Source organism: Anthonomus grandis, chromosome 8 (assembly GCF_022605725.1).
Source record: "Anthonomus grandis grandis chromosome 8, icAntGran1.3, whole genome shotgun sequence".
In the NCBI taxonomy this organism is placed as follows: Eukaryota; Metazoa; Arthropoda; class Insecta; order Coleoptera; family Curculionidae; genus Anthonomus; species Anthonomus grandis.
In genome coordinates this window covers 23,194,156-23,210,558 of record NC_065553.1, presented here as the reverse complement: position 1 = coordinate 23,210,558, position 16,403 = coordinate 23,194,156, and the positions used below count along the sequence as shown (strand labels likewise).

General features: G+C 33.4%; 1 protein-coding gene and 1 long non-coding RNA gene across 3 annotated transcripts in view; both read left to right on the top strand.

Annotated features, from left to right (window-relative positions):
• The window catches only part of LOC126739372 (caskin-1), a 576,780-nt gene that overhangs the window by 76,273 nt on the left and 484,104 nt on the right, over positions 1-16,403 (top strand). The window lies entirely within an intron of this gene.
• Positions 11,710-12,474, top strand: LOC126739375 (uncharacterized). The gene is made up of 2 exons (XR_007661613.1): positions 11,710-12,233; positions 12,301-12,474. It is a non-coding gene; the product is annotated as an uncharacterized LOC126739375 (long non-coding RNA).

The window sequence follows — 16,403 nt, the reverse complement described above, 5'->3', positions numbered from 1 at the left end:
ATTTAAAATCGCTTTTTAAGGCATTCATACGGATACAGCCTCAGGTGCGTATCGATCGGAAAATAAATTGGCAATCATTGATTTAAGCTATTATAAATCAAAAAGTTATTTACCTCAGGTATTTATATTATGTAATGCTTCTTTTGCAAATAGAACAAATCGGATTGTGTAACTGTGAATATTAAAAAATGTTTATTAGCGAACGGTTTTGAAGGAATGATACGCATCATTTCATTACGGTTCTCGATTATACATAATCTGAGACATGGGTTTTCATGTAATCATTAATAAAGTTTAGCGTCCTTATTGTTAAATGGAGAGAAAGTATAGCAGGTTTACAATTCCACAATTAAATATGTAACTAAGAAAAATCATTGTTCCGGAACATTCGCCAACTTTTTACGTATGTCCCGACATGTGGCGAGGTGTACCTGCCGCTCGCTCCATCCGCAGAAGCACAACTTTAAAACATTTAATTAATACACAATAATGATTTACAAATTTGAATGAAAGAACTTGTTATCGTCAAGAAAACCTATAGTCAATTGAGGTTAAATTGACATTTGCTCATAAAATAATTTATGATTGCCCATACTCGTTTAGTCATTTCTGATTTATTCCGAATTTTGGTCACTTTTTCTGACTTAAGTTCTTATCCATAAGCATCAAATAAATTGTCACACTGGCAAACCTAATAACTACTAATTGTAACTGTTTGATAAGATAGATCACTTAAGGCCTAACTCACGAAGGCTTAATTTTATTTACCCGGTTTATAACAACCCAAGCCAGTTTCAAATTTAGAAGTGGATTATTAGGGAGAATTTAAATGTAGGCAAGAAATGACGTTCTTCGTAACCTCTCGGAATGTTATCAATTTTTGTTGTTGATTGAACCTTAGTCTCTTTCCTGTTGTCTTCCTTACCTTAGTGAATACTGATTTGATTGAAAGTCCTAAGTCAGAATGACACACTAGAAGGATTTGAAGAGCATCTTGAAAGCTAGGAGCATTACTGCAGAGTTCTATCCAAATTCCAACGACAAAATATAATTTCATTACCATTCTTTCCAAATATATCAAACTGTGATGGCTTGTCATTTCTGAAAATAACAAAATGATTAAAAATTTCAACTTGTCATCAATTTAACCACATTTCATTTCTAAAAAAAAAATGGTGGATATTGGGTAGTAGGTACTTAATATATTCGGGGTCTGATGGTGGTTTTAAGGAGAAACAAGTAACTTTAAAAATAAAACAACAAACAGAACGATCTGGTAAGGGTTGGAAGTCATAAATTATAAGTTAACCAAGATGTACTAGGAGAAAGCTTTAAAGCTAAAGTTAGGTTAGGAAATAATAATTATCACTGATCTCACTGTCAGAAGGACAGCAGGAAGGAGCAGAACAGGATAAACCATAACCATGGACACCTATAATTTCAAATTGTAAATTAATTTTAGAACCTAAGAACAGTTATAAGACCTTAAAAGACCTGTTTAGGTTCCTACTGATACTTAGGAACTCTAAAATACGGATATATTTAGTAGTTATCAAGTCAATTATTAGGTACGGTTCGAAAACATGGACTGAGTGCTAAAACACTTTGAACGAAAGATGTTCCAGAAAATCTTTGGACCTATAGTAGATGAGAGAACAAGTGAATATCGAATAAGAACGAATGAGGAGCTCAAAAATATGTACAAAAGGGCAGGACACGTACCGAATATCTATTCACGCGGATATGGGAGGAAAATCCAGTGGCATAGAAAACCAAGGGACTGTAAGAAGGTTATGTTGGATAGGGATAGATGGAGATGACTCGTAGACCCACTAACAATTGTGCCGCGACGAGAAGAAGAAGAAGAAACAGAATGATGATGCTATTAATTGATATACAATTAGAACTTGATTTTAATGATTTTTTTGAAGAAGTAAGTTGTTGTATAGTTGCCCTAGTTATAAAATGTCATAACTTTATCTAGTGGTACATCAAATGCCTTAAAACGATTATTCCTAAAGCAATTATAATCCGAACAAAGCAACAACAGTAACCGAACAAGCTGCCGCTCGATATCATCATTGTTTAAGGTCGTTAAGATTGACCCATAAAACTTGAAATGTCGACGTCGAAATAAATAATAGCGTACAATAGTTTATCGTTACACTGGTGGCCTCGCCGCTTTAATACCATTACGTAAAATATTTAATTTTTCACGCAGTGATAAAAAGAGGATTAAAGCAACTAATCAGTTAAACCTTAAAAAAACCTCAACTGGTCACACGCAAATCGAGTTAAATCTGCAGTTGATTCGAAACAATTTTATTAATCGTCCTAATTTGACAGTTGAAGGGACGTTTTGTTTGATGTAGCACAAAAAAAAAACAAAGAATAATTAAATTTCGTTCGGTTTGGTTTAGGAAAAATCGCAAATGTCCATTAGTGGATATGCATTGGACTTTCCCAAGACAATAACATCAATAGGTGCATTTAATTCAAAACTTTCCGAAAATATAAATAGTTCCCCAATCGGATTAAGAATATCAAGCCCAAAAGTAAATTAAAAAAAACTATTGAAGATAAGAACATGGAATACACGTATTTTGTTTGAAACTGGCCAATCTTACACGAGAAGTGGACAGACTCAGTTTAAACCGCCTGGATGTGTCTAAAACCTGAGGACCTGGTGCGAAAAAATGCAGTATAAAGACTGGAGCATTTTTTAATATTTAGACTGTACTGTTTTATTGAAGCTTAGAGCCAGGCCAAACGATCTTAATATAAAACAGACTGCACACTCGACAGACCAATACGCAGAACAATTTTATGACGAAATCAAGGAGCTGCTTAAACTAATTAAAAAGCACGTTGTAATAAATTTATGGGATACTTGTGAGAAGATAGTTGAACTTTATGAACTTGAGCTCAGAAAGGAAAGAAACGACAGACGTAGTTTCAACTTCATCGTCGCCGCCTTTATACTTGCAAAATCCTGAGCAGAACATAAAAAGTCAAAAAGACTTCATCCCTATCAACCAAACACTTCTACTGTCAAAAGAGCCAGCACATATTCTGGAACTGTTAGAGTATCTTTTGATCACGTATTATTGATAGTTACTAGAAAAATTACACTGACAAGCGGTAAGACTAACTACACAAAAACAAAAAGCATTATGGGCAAAGGTAACCGATGTTGAGACAGCTGTTATGCAGAACAGACTAGGATCAAAAAGCAAAAATGGATGACGTATGCGATCTTGCTGTTGTTGGAACGCCGGAAATACAAAAATGTAGCGAACGAAAGTATTTACAGAAAGACACAAAGACTCATAAAATCAAAGATAAGAACGGCAAAATACAAATAGCTTAAACGAGAGTGTAATTGAAATAGAAGACCTTCAAAACTAACACGACCATTTTAACCTACACAGAAAACTGCTGGAATGCTAATAAAGAAGATCAACCGTAATACTCAGATAGCACCTGTTAAGCCATTGGATATTCAATGGCTGCCCTCTTTTGGATATACTGTCTATCCTATGGACATCCAAAAATCATCCAAATGATGTCGACAAAATGACAATCGAATGACACACTATTGGACGTTCATTTAGACTCAATTATTTGTGTTCTATTGACGATATGAATGATAATTATTTGTACCCTAATGCTCTTTTTTGGACGAGGTTTGGACACATTTTCTTAATGGGTCCAAAACTGGGAAAATTTTCTTAAATGGTTTTTCGTATAAAATTTATTTATAATTTATTTTCTAATATTCTTTATTTTTAAATGCCATCTTTCATTAGCGTGTCAAAGATATTTTCTAATGGCCGTCTGCGTTAACTTTCTATCAGCCCCACTTTGGTATTCGCAAGCAATAGGGGGATGGTTAAATATAAAGAAAATTGCTTACTGACTATTAGTTATTTCTCATTATATTCCCATAAATACTAAAAATAGTTTTAGAAATATAAAACAGTACTATCAGATCTTTTTACGTTGAGCCCTAAAATGCGCAACTTCTTTCCCATTTAAACATTATTTCTAGGAGTTTCTAACAATGTATGGGCATCCAATGGTAACTCGCTATGTTCCGGTCTTAGAACTATAAAAGATGATGTAATGCAACTTGAGAAATGTTGACAAAGAACAGCCAAACTTGCTAAAGATTTGGATAATGTAGGCTCTATTGAAGTTTGGTTGTATTGAGTCCTCAAGTTAGCCTCCTGCTGTTCAGTACCTAAAATCTGAGCCAAATCAAGATTAAAGTTACTATTATCAGTATTACTAGTTTTATCACTATTATCCCCAAGACCATCTACAGCAACTAATGGGGGTATAAGATATTTCATTTGAGACATTAGTACTGCTACCACTACTAAATGAATAAAAGTGCTAGAAAATCGATTCTTTCTTGTTTATTTTTAAAAAAATCTAAATAAACAAAACTATTTACAGCAGTATCTTAATATTTAAGAAAATTTGAATGTATAGTTTCTCTAGCTTTTCGGTAAATTGATTTTTGGCACTATAAGTGACTATTTTATATATTTTGTTTTACCTGTAGATAAGACAGAGGTAATCGAAGTTCAGTCACTATATGAGGACACTTATCACAAAACACAGTATAATTCACTTTAAGGAGATAATCTAAGCATCAAGATATACATAATAGATCCAGAAGTAATAGTCAGTGAGACAAAGCCGGAAAATGTTCTTTAAAATTTTAAATGCAAACTGTCAAAGTTTAACGAATAATCAACAATTTAACGGCAAGACCTATGAAGTAAATTAAGTTTTCAAATGACATTTAACATTGACATACGACATAAAGATTTGGTCCGAAATTTGTCGATTTATTATCAAAGGGTATGGTCCCTGACTATAATATATACATATCTTATAATCTCAGCTATAAGTTAATAATAGTGAAAATATTCGAAGCACATTTGAAACTCTTTTTTTTACTTATAAGTCAATTCTAATACACTGGCAATAAAAATAACATAAATCAATTAAACACCATAATTATTAACTATTATTATATTAACTGAAAGTCGCTATTTGAAAATAATTTAAAACACATAAACCCTTGCAAAAGTATTAATTTATATACTTCTTTTGAAAATCCGTATTTCCAACTTAGGACAGTAATAGAAATGTACATGGATGTCCAAAATTGGCTATACATTGGATATCCATTTTTTGTACTTGGAAATGGATAACGATTCGACTAATTTTGAATGTCCATCGGACATCCTGTGCAAGATATATCTGGGTAAGAACAACCTTTAAAAGTAAAGATTGTCCTTCATAGGAATGAAGAAAGTCATATCTAAGAATAATATATATAAGAACTCTTTGAAGACGACAGATCTAAAAATCGATAATTAAGGATGAGATAAAGCGAGCCGTAAGGCAAAAGCAGTTGGCCCAGATGTAATACCTTCAGAAGTACCTAAATTTCTGGATGATAAAGGTATTAGAGCACTACATTAAGTGTTCAACATTATACATTATGATATTGGTCACTTCCATGAACAATGGCTATGCTCTTACATTAAAAATGTTCCTGAAGATAATATACCAAAGAACATACAAAAAGTGTGAAAGAGATACGAGCGACACAAAAACAGGCTTTAGGCAGGGATTACAGGGATTAAAGGGGTACGGTTAAAATTGCTACGACCAAAGAAAGGACGTTGTTGTTCTGCTTCATAGATTACGAGAAAGCATTCGATCAAGTGCAACATCAGCAAGACATCAGACAATGTATTGAAAACCTATATTAAAACCAAAACGCAAAAATAATATTAGATAATAACATGTCTAACACTATACATACTAAGAGTGGTTTAGCAGTGATGCGTCTTATCTTAATTTTTTTTTAAATTTATATTTAGAAGCAAATTTTCAAGAGGCTCTAGGAGAAGTGAAGATAGGAATAAAAATAGGGGTTAGCAATACTCCATTTGTTAATGACGCGGTCAGGACCTACAACAACTGGTTAATGTGGTAGTGGTACAGAGTATTTCGATTCCAATTTCAATTATGCTTTATTGTATGAGGAGCTAACACTCCTCTTTACAAAGCTGTATAAAAAAAGAACAAATTAATTTGTAATTTTTATGTACAACAAAAGGCAAACAAATAAGAACAATTATAAATTTCCGAGAAGGTTAATAATACTTGCAGTTTACACTGCTTTATGATAAATTCCTCAAGAGAATAAAAGACCTTGCTTAACAATCCGTTCTTGACCTGTTAATTAAAACGTGTCACACTATCTGAATTTTTGATTTCCAGAGGTAGATAGTTAAATATTTTTATTTCCTCAAATATAATTGAACTTTTAGTTAATGAAGTTTTTGGAATAAGTAATCCCAAATTATTAATTCCGAGTTTTGTTACCATCAATGGCTGCTATCAATGGCATCATTGTTCTGCTATTTAGTGATTTTTTGTATATTTTGCAGCTATATTTGCAGTCATTAAGATAAAAAGTGAAGTCAAAGTCAATATTCCTTCATGGATAAACGGTGGTTTGCAGTGCTCCCTTATTCCCTAGATCTCTAGGGCTCACCCCATACAAGTAAGGCAAGGTCCGTTTTTGAAGAACAGAAACGGACTGAATCAAATAACTGCATGTACAACCTCAAAATTGTATTCCGTACTTCAATTGGGACTTTAGTTAGGGCAAAATATACTTCCCTTGAAACATTATGTCCCAAATTTATTTTTGCTGCCTTTACCGCAAAAGATGGCGATGCTAATGTTTTTCCCAAGATTTGTATAGGGCCATCAAACTTTAACCTACCAATAACCACCAATCCCAAAAACCTATAAGTTTCTATGCTAATTAATAGGACACTATCTATAAATTTACAGTTTATAATAATAACTTTCTTAACAAATAAAATCAACCTATTGCTATTGCACCATTCCACTATTGTTTTAATATCATAGTTTGTAGTATTCCTTAATGAGTCACTATCAGATCCCAGCCACATAACATCGTCAAATAAAGTAAATGATCCACTAATATTGATGGAAGCAAGGTCATGTATATATAAAAGAAATAGAAGTTAGCCAAGCACTCAGCCTTGAGCAAACGCATGCTCAATGTTTTGCCTTGCCAATAGGTTATTTAGATACTTCACATATTGTTTCCGATTAGTTAAGTAAGACTGTAGCCAGTTGAGAGGAACTCCTCGAAAACCGTAACAAGTAAGTTTCTGCAGCAGTATTCGTCGACACACACAATCAAAAGCCTTAGAGAAATCACGGAACACTGCTACAGCTATCTCTCCTCAATTTAGACCAAGATACAGTCTCTCAAGGAAATTAAATAGCGCATAACAAGTATTTTTGTCACTTTGGAATCTAAACTGGCTAATATTTAACAATTTATGTTTTTAAAGAAAAGTCGTTATTCTAGATTTGACGATCTTTTCTATAATTATAGATAAAGTAGGAAGAAGGGATATAGCGTGACAACAAGAAGGATCTTCAAAACTGCAACCTTTAAAGAGAGGTCTCATCAAAGCTGACTTTAAGCTATCCGGGAACATACCTGAATCAACAGATATATTTATTGCAGTAGCTGGGGCCTTTAACACACAATCTGGCAACCTGTTAAATATTTTTACTGAAACTTCGTCAATTCCTGATGAGTTTTTATTTTCAATGTATGTAAATATGGTTTTAATTTCATTAATATGAATATGAAATAAGCTACAGGAATCAGATACTAAAATATCTTTCGAGTACTGTATAGGATCCCCACCCGCTATATTATAGCAACTCCACCTTAAGAATTGTCTTCAACTTACAAATATTGTATAGGAACCAACCCAGATGGCATTGTATTAATGTCTAAAGTCTAAATATTAACACCAAAAAGACGAAATTCGTGATTATCTCCAGGAATCTGAATGCATTTGAAAACACCAGCATGACTCAATGCCGATAGAAAGAGTGGAGCAATTTAAGTACCTCGACACTTGGTTATTTGAAGATTGGACATCGAATAAAGAAGTAAAATATTGCATAGAGCAAGCATTCAAGCATTCCAAAAATATGCCTGTTCCGAATTTGAAGTGTTATGTTTGGTCGGTGACATTGAAGATGAGTACAATTAAGAAACTGGAAGCCTTTGAGATGTGGGTGTACCACAAAATTAAGATAGATATAGATACTCTGAATGTCGAAACCGACAATTAAGAAAATTTTTAGATGACAAGGAACGCAAAATCTTAGAAATCATTAAAAAGAGGAATCGGAAGTAATCATGGCTGTGGAACATCAGACAGTGGACAGAGATACATAATTTGCAGCCGCTGATATACACCGCAGGAAACAGAGAAGCGATGCAAAACGTTCATCAACAAACATCTATTAGTGGATACGCATTGAAATAACTATAATAGTTTATCGCTATATTCGTTCCCTCTCTGCTTTAATACGTAAAATATTTAATTTTTAACACAGTGATAAAAAGAAGATTAACTTAACTAATCGGTTAAACCTTAAAAAAACCTCAGCTTGTCACACGCAGACCGTAGAATTGCATCTGCACTTGATTCGAAACGATTTAATTAATTCGTACGAATTCGGGCGAATTCAATAAAGTCCCCGCTGTCAGGCCTAAAGACGTCCTAATTTGACAGTTGAAGGGACGTTTTGATGTTGCAAAAAAACCAACGCGTAATTAAATTTCAGTCGGTTTGGCTTAGGAAAGTTTTCTATAAGGCTAAACCAGCAGCTATAAATAAATATTTAAGTGAATGTTTAACATAGGTTAAGGTAGCAGTAGACTCGCCTGGTTATTGTTTTAAATTATAATATACGAATGAGTTGTCACGCTTACGACCTTGTATAAATAGTATTTTAAAAAAATATGTTTTATACGTTGATTAATTTAGCCTATATTTGATGATGAAATTTAAAGTTTTCCACCTTATTTATACGTGCATAGATATATATTTTAAGGAGAATATTAAAACTTAAATGCTTATAACATCATCATCATTTAGCTGTCACTGCTGAACATTAGCCTTTGCCATTTCTACCCATTCCTATTTGTCTTGAGTACACTCAAGCACGGTGTACACTCCAGCAGCTTTTTCGTTCATCTTTCGTCTTTCATTCATGCCACAGGTCCACCCCACTTTCACTTCAGTTTGCAAATTTGAATAACTGCATCTGTGATGGTGGTTTTTTCTTCGTACATCTTAATTTCTTATATGATCTCGCAATGAGACTCTGAGCAAGGACCTTTCTATCTTGCGCTGTGTTTCCATAATTTTTTTCGCATTTGCTGTGGTTAGTATTAAGATTTTAACTCCATAGGTCATGACCGGCAACACACATTGATCACAAAGATTCCGCAAGCTTTCCACAGGCTGCCCAAGATAGTATTTTCATTTTGCACTTTTGGTTGTCTCTTGAGATTTTGATTTTATGGCCAAGTTATTTGTACTTGGTCATCAGAGCTACTTCCTCATCATCGATGAATATTTGCTCACTAGAAACTAAATTTGTCTTCTATATTCTTAAATTTCTTATTTTTGCGATATTTATTCTTAGACGTACGTTAGAACATGTCTTTTGTAGTTCTTGCAGCATATCCGTAATGCCTTTAAGGTTATTTGATAGCTATATCATCCGATAAGCGTAAATTTGTTAGGTTTTGACCAAGTTTGGGCGACATCGTATCTCCCTGTCTGGCACCTCTGCCAATTTGGATGCATTTAGTATTTTTAAGAAGTTTTACCATTACTATAGCATTTTTGTAAATAATGTAAATTAGATTCGAGTATCTGTTATCAACCCGACATACCTTTAACGGACTGAGGACCCCATTCAGCTCTACCGTATCAAAGGCCCTTTGAAAGTCTATAAAAACAAGGACTATTGGCTACTCTAATGTATTCGATGTTTTTTTCAATCACAGTTTTTATGCTTTGCAAATGTTAATTTGTTCCAAATTTAGCGTATGCCCGCCTGCTCTAAAGGTTTATAGATATCCAGTTCTTTCTCTAGTCTGGTTGTTAACATTTTTGTGAACATTTCTCAGAAGGCTGATAGGCTTGTAGCTTAGATTATGAAGCTACAGATACGTTCTGTAGTTGTCAAGTTCTGCTCTATCACCTTTATCATTTTAATTGTTTCTTCAAAAAAGTCTTCAAACTAGTCCATAAATTAATAATTTCTAAATTTTAACTACGACAACTCAAGATAATGGGTTATTAAAGATATTAATTTGTCAATAACAGACAAGGTCTTTTGTTTCTTACAGCGATAATAAACTATACTATAAATCAATATTTTTAGTTAAAAAAATCTAAATATGATACCTTCAGATCTCACAGAAAAAAAATAAAACAGTTGTGCTTCCTTCTTGGTCCAGCCTAAAAGATATTTGACAAAAAACAGCTGCCCTTTGAATTTTACATCTTTAAAGCGCTATCTATCACTTTTATTACAGATAAAATAATTATGTTATATTAGTGTGTCTTATAAAACTAAATATATTTATCTAATTACGTCATTCTTTAATAACATTTATTTATGTTTGTTTCTGCCATATTGATTTTTACGAATTATATTAAATGCGTATGCGATTTTAAGAAAAATATACTTGAATTACGATTCAGTTTGTGATATTTCTAATTTATTTATGTATTTGTATATAGTATATGTATATAGTATAAATTTAAGGCAAAATTGAGCGAAAAAAACCCATTTTTTTGTCCTAATTTTAGGGAATTCTTTTTACTCATTTAAAATCTTTAATATTCCTAAGGGGCATCAAATATGAGATGCGAATATGCATCTTTAATATCAGTAAAATTCGTGGCACAAGAGAATATTCGTCCCGAGAACCCTTAAATAATGTTTCCCTATATAATAATCATTACAGGAATGATCAGGTTAAACCGCCATGGTAGGCGAGGTTTTTTTTTGCAATTTCGCCATTTGTCTTTTCTTTTTACAAAAGTTATGGGGATTATAAGCTTTGTTTAATAATCTCAGCCCAATGCAAATAATGTTGATTGAAATATTTATGTCTTATTATTGTATTTATAAAATCTTATAAGTTAGTAGGTAATAAAATAACAACATAACATTAATAAAATATTTTTTTAAATGCTTTATTATGGACTGGAATCGATTGTACAGTTACCTAAATAGGATCTGCTGCATTTATTTTTACCTTTTGTACATGATACCATAACAACAATTGTTTAAAATCAACGCTTATCAATGTCAATTCTTAATGTCAGGTTTAAAAATTTTATAGCTTACAATTTTAAAACATTTATTGCTAATGGAAAACTTTACCAATCAAGAATTGGCGGATATGCATTTGGCATACGGAGCAACAAACTGCAATGCACGAGCAGCATCGCGGTTGTATCATGAACGTTATCCCGAACGACAGCATCCTGGATACAAAAAGTTTATTGCGGTTCATCGGCGGCTCGCTGACACAGGCATGTTTAAGACCAAGATGCATGATACTGGTGTTGCTCGAACCGTTAGAACGGTCGAATTTGAAGAAGGGGTGCTTCAGCGAGTTGCCGATGAATCATCAAATAGCACACGTGACGTCGCTAAGAATATGAATACGAGTAACGCTTCTGTCTGGCGGGTACTACACGAGTAACAACTCCATCCTTACCACTTCTGGTATGACTGCAGCCGATTATCATCCTAGAGTTCAATTTTGTCGATGGCTTCTGGATCACATCATTGCACAACCAAATTTTTTATGATATGTTTTGTGGACCGATGAAGCCTCTTTCACAAGAGACGGTATTTTTAATAGTAGGAATAGCCATGTTTGGGACGAAGAAAATCCTTATACAATTTTTCCAAGAAAACATCAGAATCGTTGGTCTGTCAACGTATGGGCAGGCATTGTTGATGATTATTTAATTGGGCCATACCTTCTACCGGAACGGTTAACATTACCTATTTATCTACGTTTCTTGGAGGAAGTTCTCCCAGAAGTCCTTGAAAATGTTTCATTAAACGTTAGACAGCAAATGTGGTTTCAGCATGATGGAGCGCCGAAATAATTTTGAAATCATTTTGAAATCATTCAAAACGAGGATCAAATGTTTAGTGTAGTCCGCCGAAATCATGTGCGGCGTTTAAATCAGTCTATTGAAATTGGAGGAAGACATTTTGAATAATTGTTGTGATGGTACCATATACAAAAGGTAAAAATAAATGCATCAGATCCTATTTAGGTAATTAATATTTTTTCTAAATTTAAACGCGTCTTAGGGCCGTAGTGGCGTAGTGACACATTTCCGGACATGAGTTCCTATACTCAAATGGATTCTACTGTTGCACTGAACAACCCCTAGAAGTTTGATCCTATAGTTCTGAAACACCCTGTATAATCTCATATAAAGCTACTTAACGAGTTTATTGAAATAAACATATTTTATAAGCGTGGATCCTTTTTGAGCTTATATACGATACATAAATGCTTATAAGATCAAGTTTAACAACCATTAAGTTTTTTTAATGTTATATAGCCTGCTATATAATAATTTCAAGCATATCTGAGCTGCTTGAGATCTTAATTCCAACTCTTGATTCGTAAATCTATCCATAGTTTTAAAGAAATAATTTACGCAAATAACTATTTAACTTTACCAATGTAAAGTACAAATGCTAATCAAAACGTCAAACAAAATTCAAGCAATAAACAAATTGTCAACAAGCACTGCCAACCACTTTTGTAATAATCAAAAAATGTGTATAAACAATTATTCTGCAATTGCAAAAATATACAGGGTGAGTTTTTTAAAGTGTTACAATGCGATATGTCAAAAACGGCTGCAAATTTTTTTTTGACATTTTGGTGACATTTCAAGTATTTCTATAGGGAGCACTTTTTGTGATATTTTTGACATTTGTCCCTTCACCCCCCTAAGAGGGGGGGAGGGTCACTTCCTTATTTTAAATGGAATGACGTGTTTTTTATTCTTAAATACGAATCTGCATAAAATATGAAGTCTGTTTACAAAAAATTTTTAAAATTGCTCTGCTGGTTACGGAATTATGATCAAAAATGTTTTGATTAAATTTAAAAATAATTCGAATATTCTACTACAATAAAAACAAATTATTTCCTACTTTTTAACTATTTATCGTGTATGTATTATGCCTAAGGAGCTGTTCGAAGTGACCGCCTTCGACTTCCAAACACTTTCTTATCCTTTCTTGACATGAGTTTCGTACCCGCTGTAACATTGCTGGTGTCACTAATGAACAAGCAAAACGAATCCTGTTCTTCATGTCCTCTGGAGTTGTAGGTGCACTAGCCATTACTTTGTCTTTTATAAATCCCCAAAAAAAAAAGTCAAGGGGGGTCAAATCTGGCGAACAAGCAGGACAGTTGACAGGACCACCTCGACCAATCCACCTGTTTTCAAAAATCTCATTTAAATAAGTACGGGCCTGTATGGCATAATGGGGTGGAGCTCCGTCCTGCTGAAACCATACGTTAGGATTTAAATTTTGGTTTAGTAGACGAGGTAACTGATTTCTTAAAAAATCTGTGTAGACCTGTCCATTTAAATGACCTTGGAAAAAATGCGGACCAATAACTCTATCCTCGAAAATACCACACCATACGTTCACAGACCAGGGATGTTGATTTGGTACAGTTCTCATCCAGTGAGGATTATTTGCTGCCCAGTAATGCTTGTTGTGCCTGTTTACCTTTTAGAAAAACAAACAACCAAAACTTGAATATGTTCTAATTTAAATAAGTTAAATCTTACCTGCCCGCAATTATTAAAAGAAGCCTCATCAGAAAAAATAACGTTTCTCAAAAAATGGTTATTTTCACGCATTTGTGTTGAAATCCAAGTGCAAAAATTAATGCGATTCTCAAAATCATGTCCGTAAAGCTCTTGATGAAGTGTAATGTGGTAAGGATGAAACTTGTACCGGTGCAGAATTGTTATAATTGATAATTGACTAATTCCAGCATCTAAAGCAAGCCGCCTGGTACTGATTTGAGGATCAATAGCTACTGCTCCTAATACAGCAACTGCCTTATTTTCATCTGTTTGCGTTTTAATCCGATTTCGTCGTTTACTTTTTAGACTACCAGTCATACGACTTCTGGTCTCCAGTCTCTTAAAGGCCATATGAGATTTTGGAATATCCGAAAACCTCTCGGCTCACACTACTGCAGCCTCCCTATAATTTTTTCTGCACATCCCCAAAATTAACAACATATCTACTTCTACACTGAAATTCGCTTCCATTTTTTTCTTTTTAACACAATTTACTTGTTAATAACACGTCAACGTTTTTATGTGACACTGCTTGTTATGTTGCCATGGAAATCCTACTGTTACTAGGATTTTCATTTCCATCCATACTAGTAAAATAAACAGTAGGATTTCCATGGCAACCGGCTGTTATTATGGTAAAATATTCGAATTATTTTTAAATTTAATCAAAACATTATTGATCATAATTCCGTAACCAGCAGAGCAATTTTAAAAATTTTCTGTAAACAGACTTCATATTTTATGTAGATTCGTATTTAAGAATAAAAAACACGTCATTCCATTTAAAATAAGGAAGTGACCCTCCCCCCCCTCTTAGGGGGGTGAAGGGACAAATGTCAAAAATATCACAAAAAGTGCCCCCCGGTATACTTGACATGTCACCAAAATGTCAAAAAAAAATTTGCAGCCGTTTTTGACATATCGCATACTTTAAAAAACTCACCCTGTATAAAAATAATTGTAAAAATATATTTCACGATTTTGTCGCAAAGTTGGAAAACGTAATTATTGGATCATCCCTGAACTATTCCAATTGGTCTCATTCGGTTACTAATTTTTTCGAAGTTGATCTTTGAAAGCCATATAAGAGGTGAACTATTAAATAAAAGGGCACCACCCTTATTATGAACTAAAACCAAATCGTGTAGGGTCTCTGAAATTCAATTATTAACAAAATTAATATTTGCTCTTACAATTTGCACTTCATTTGACGTAATCACCGATCAAATAATCCACTGTTGACTTCCTTACGCGCTACGTATAATGTAAATTTAATTATCATCATACCCTTATCACTCTTATTTAACATAAACACTATTTTATCCTGAACACATTATTTTCGACATTTTTGTTTTTGCAGACAAAAGTGGTGGGTCGTTAAACACCGGCCACGCATCAACCTCCACTCAATCCTGTCAATTTCGAATTTATTTTATCAAATAAGCGAATTTATGATGTCGGCTGTCGTTGTTAAAAAAGATACCGACATATTTATGAATTTGCCCTCTGAGATAAGACCGGGTTATTTTTTCTATTTTTTTTTTAGTATCAGCGTGTGCAAGAGCGATAGTCTTATTTGTGCGAATTTGTATTGCGGCTCGTTTGTCCAATGTGTTTTCGTATCTTTATTGGCTGACTAAAATGTAACAGACCTGTAGCTTTTTTAAATTTAAAAGTCAGATGTGGGCTGAAAGATATATGGACCACTCGCTTTTATTGGTGTTTAAGAGAAATAACTGTTTGGAGAATCAAACTTCAAAATTACTCACGCAATAACCCATTTTGCTTAAGCCAGATCTAAATTTTGCGATCAATCTCCTCTGCTTAAAAAATAAGGCAGCATTGATGAATTTAAACGGTCATCTCTTATCGTTGTCCGTAGATAATTCAAAACAAACTTCAGTTTGCCAAATGAGTGCTTACAAGAAGCTGCCGTTTAAGGGGTAGTCAAAATAAAACAAAGTTTATGCGCCAAACGAATAACGTTTTTTAACTTTTATAGTTGTTTTTCAAAACAACTATAGAAATATCTTTAAAAATTTCATATTGGATTTACAACAAAGCATGCTAACTTTCTAAATATCCTTTAAGAATAACGGGACCAATAGCATAATACCTTCGACTGATTCAATCGTGGCATTGATTCTATTAATTGAATGTGACAAAAGTGTTTTTCTATGCAAAAATGTTCAAAAACCTTCTTTCAAATTATCCTGAATATTAGTGTTGAAAATGCGAGGCACAGTTCCGAATTATTTTCAGCAAAATGTCAAGATATCGAAATCTTGAGTTGTTTCTAGTCTTTCGTCGTACCTTTTTGGTACATTTTCGGTTGCTCACTTTTGGTATAGTTCGATGATATTCCTTCAAGTCATTCTCTGGACTGATCTGTAATTTTTTGGCAAAGACAACAGAGCTATTGATAGTGGTCATCTATTTTGTAACCTACTTTATTTTTAAATTTTGTTAAAAATAAAGAAATAGCTAAAAAAAAATAAAGAGGTATATATGCTAATGACACCTTTCAGCTTTTGAGCAATAGAGTTAGTAGTGAGTTTGGCATTGGCGGTG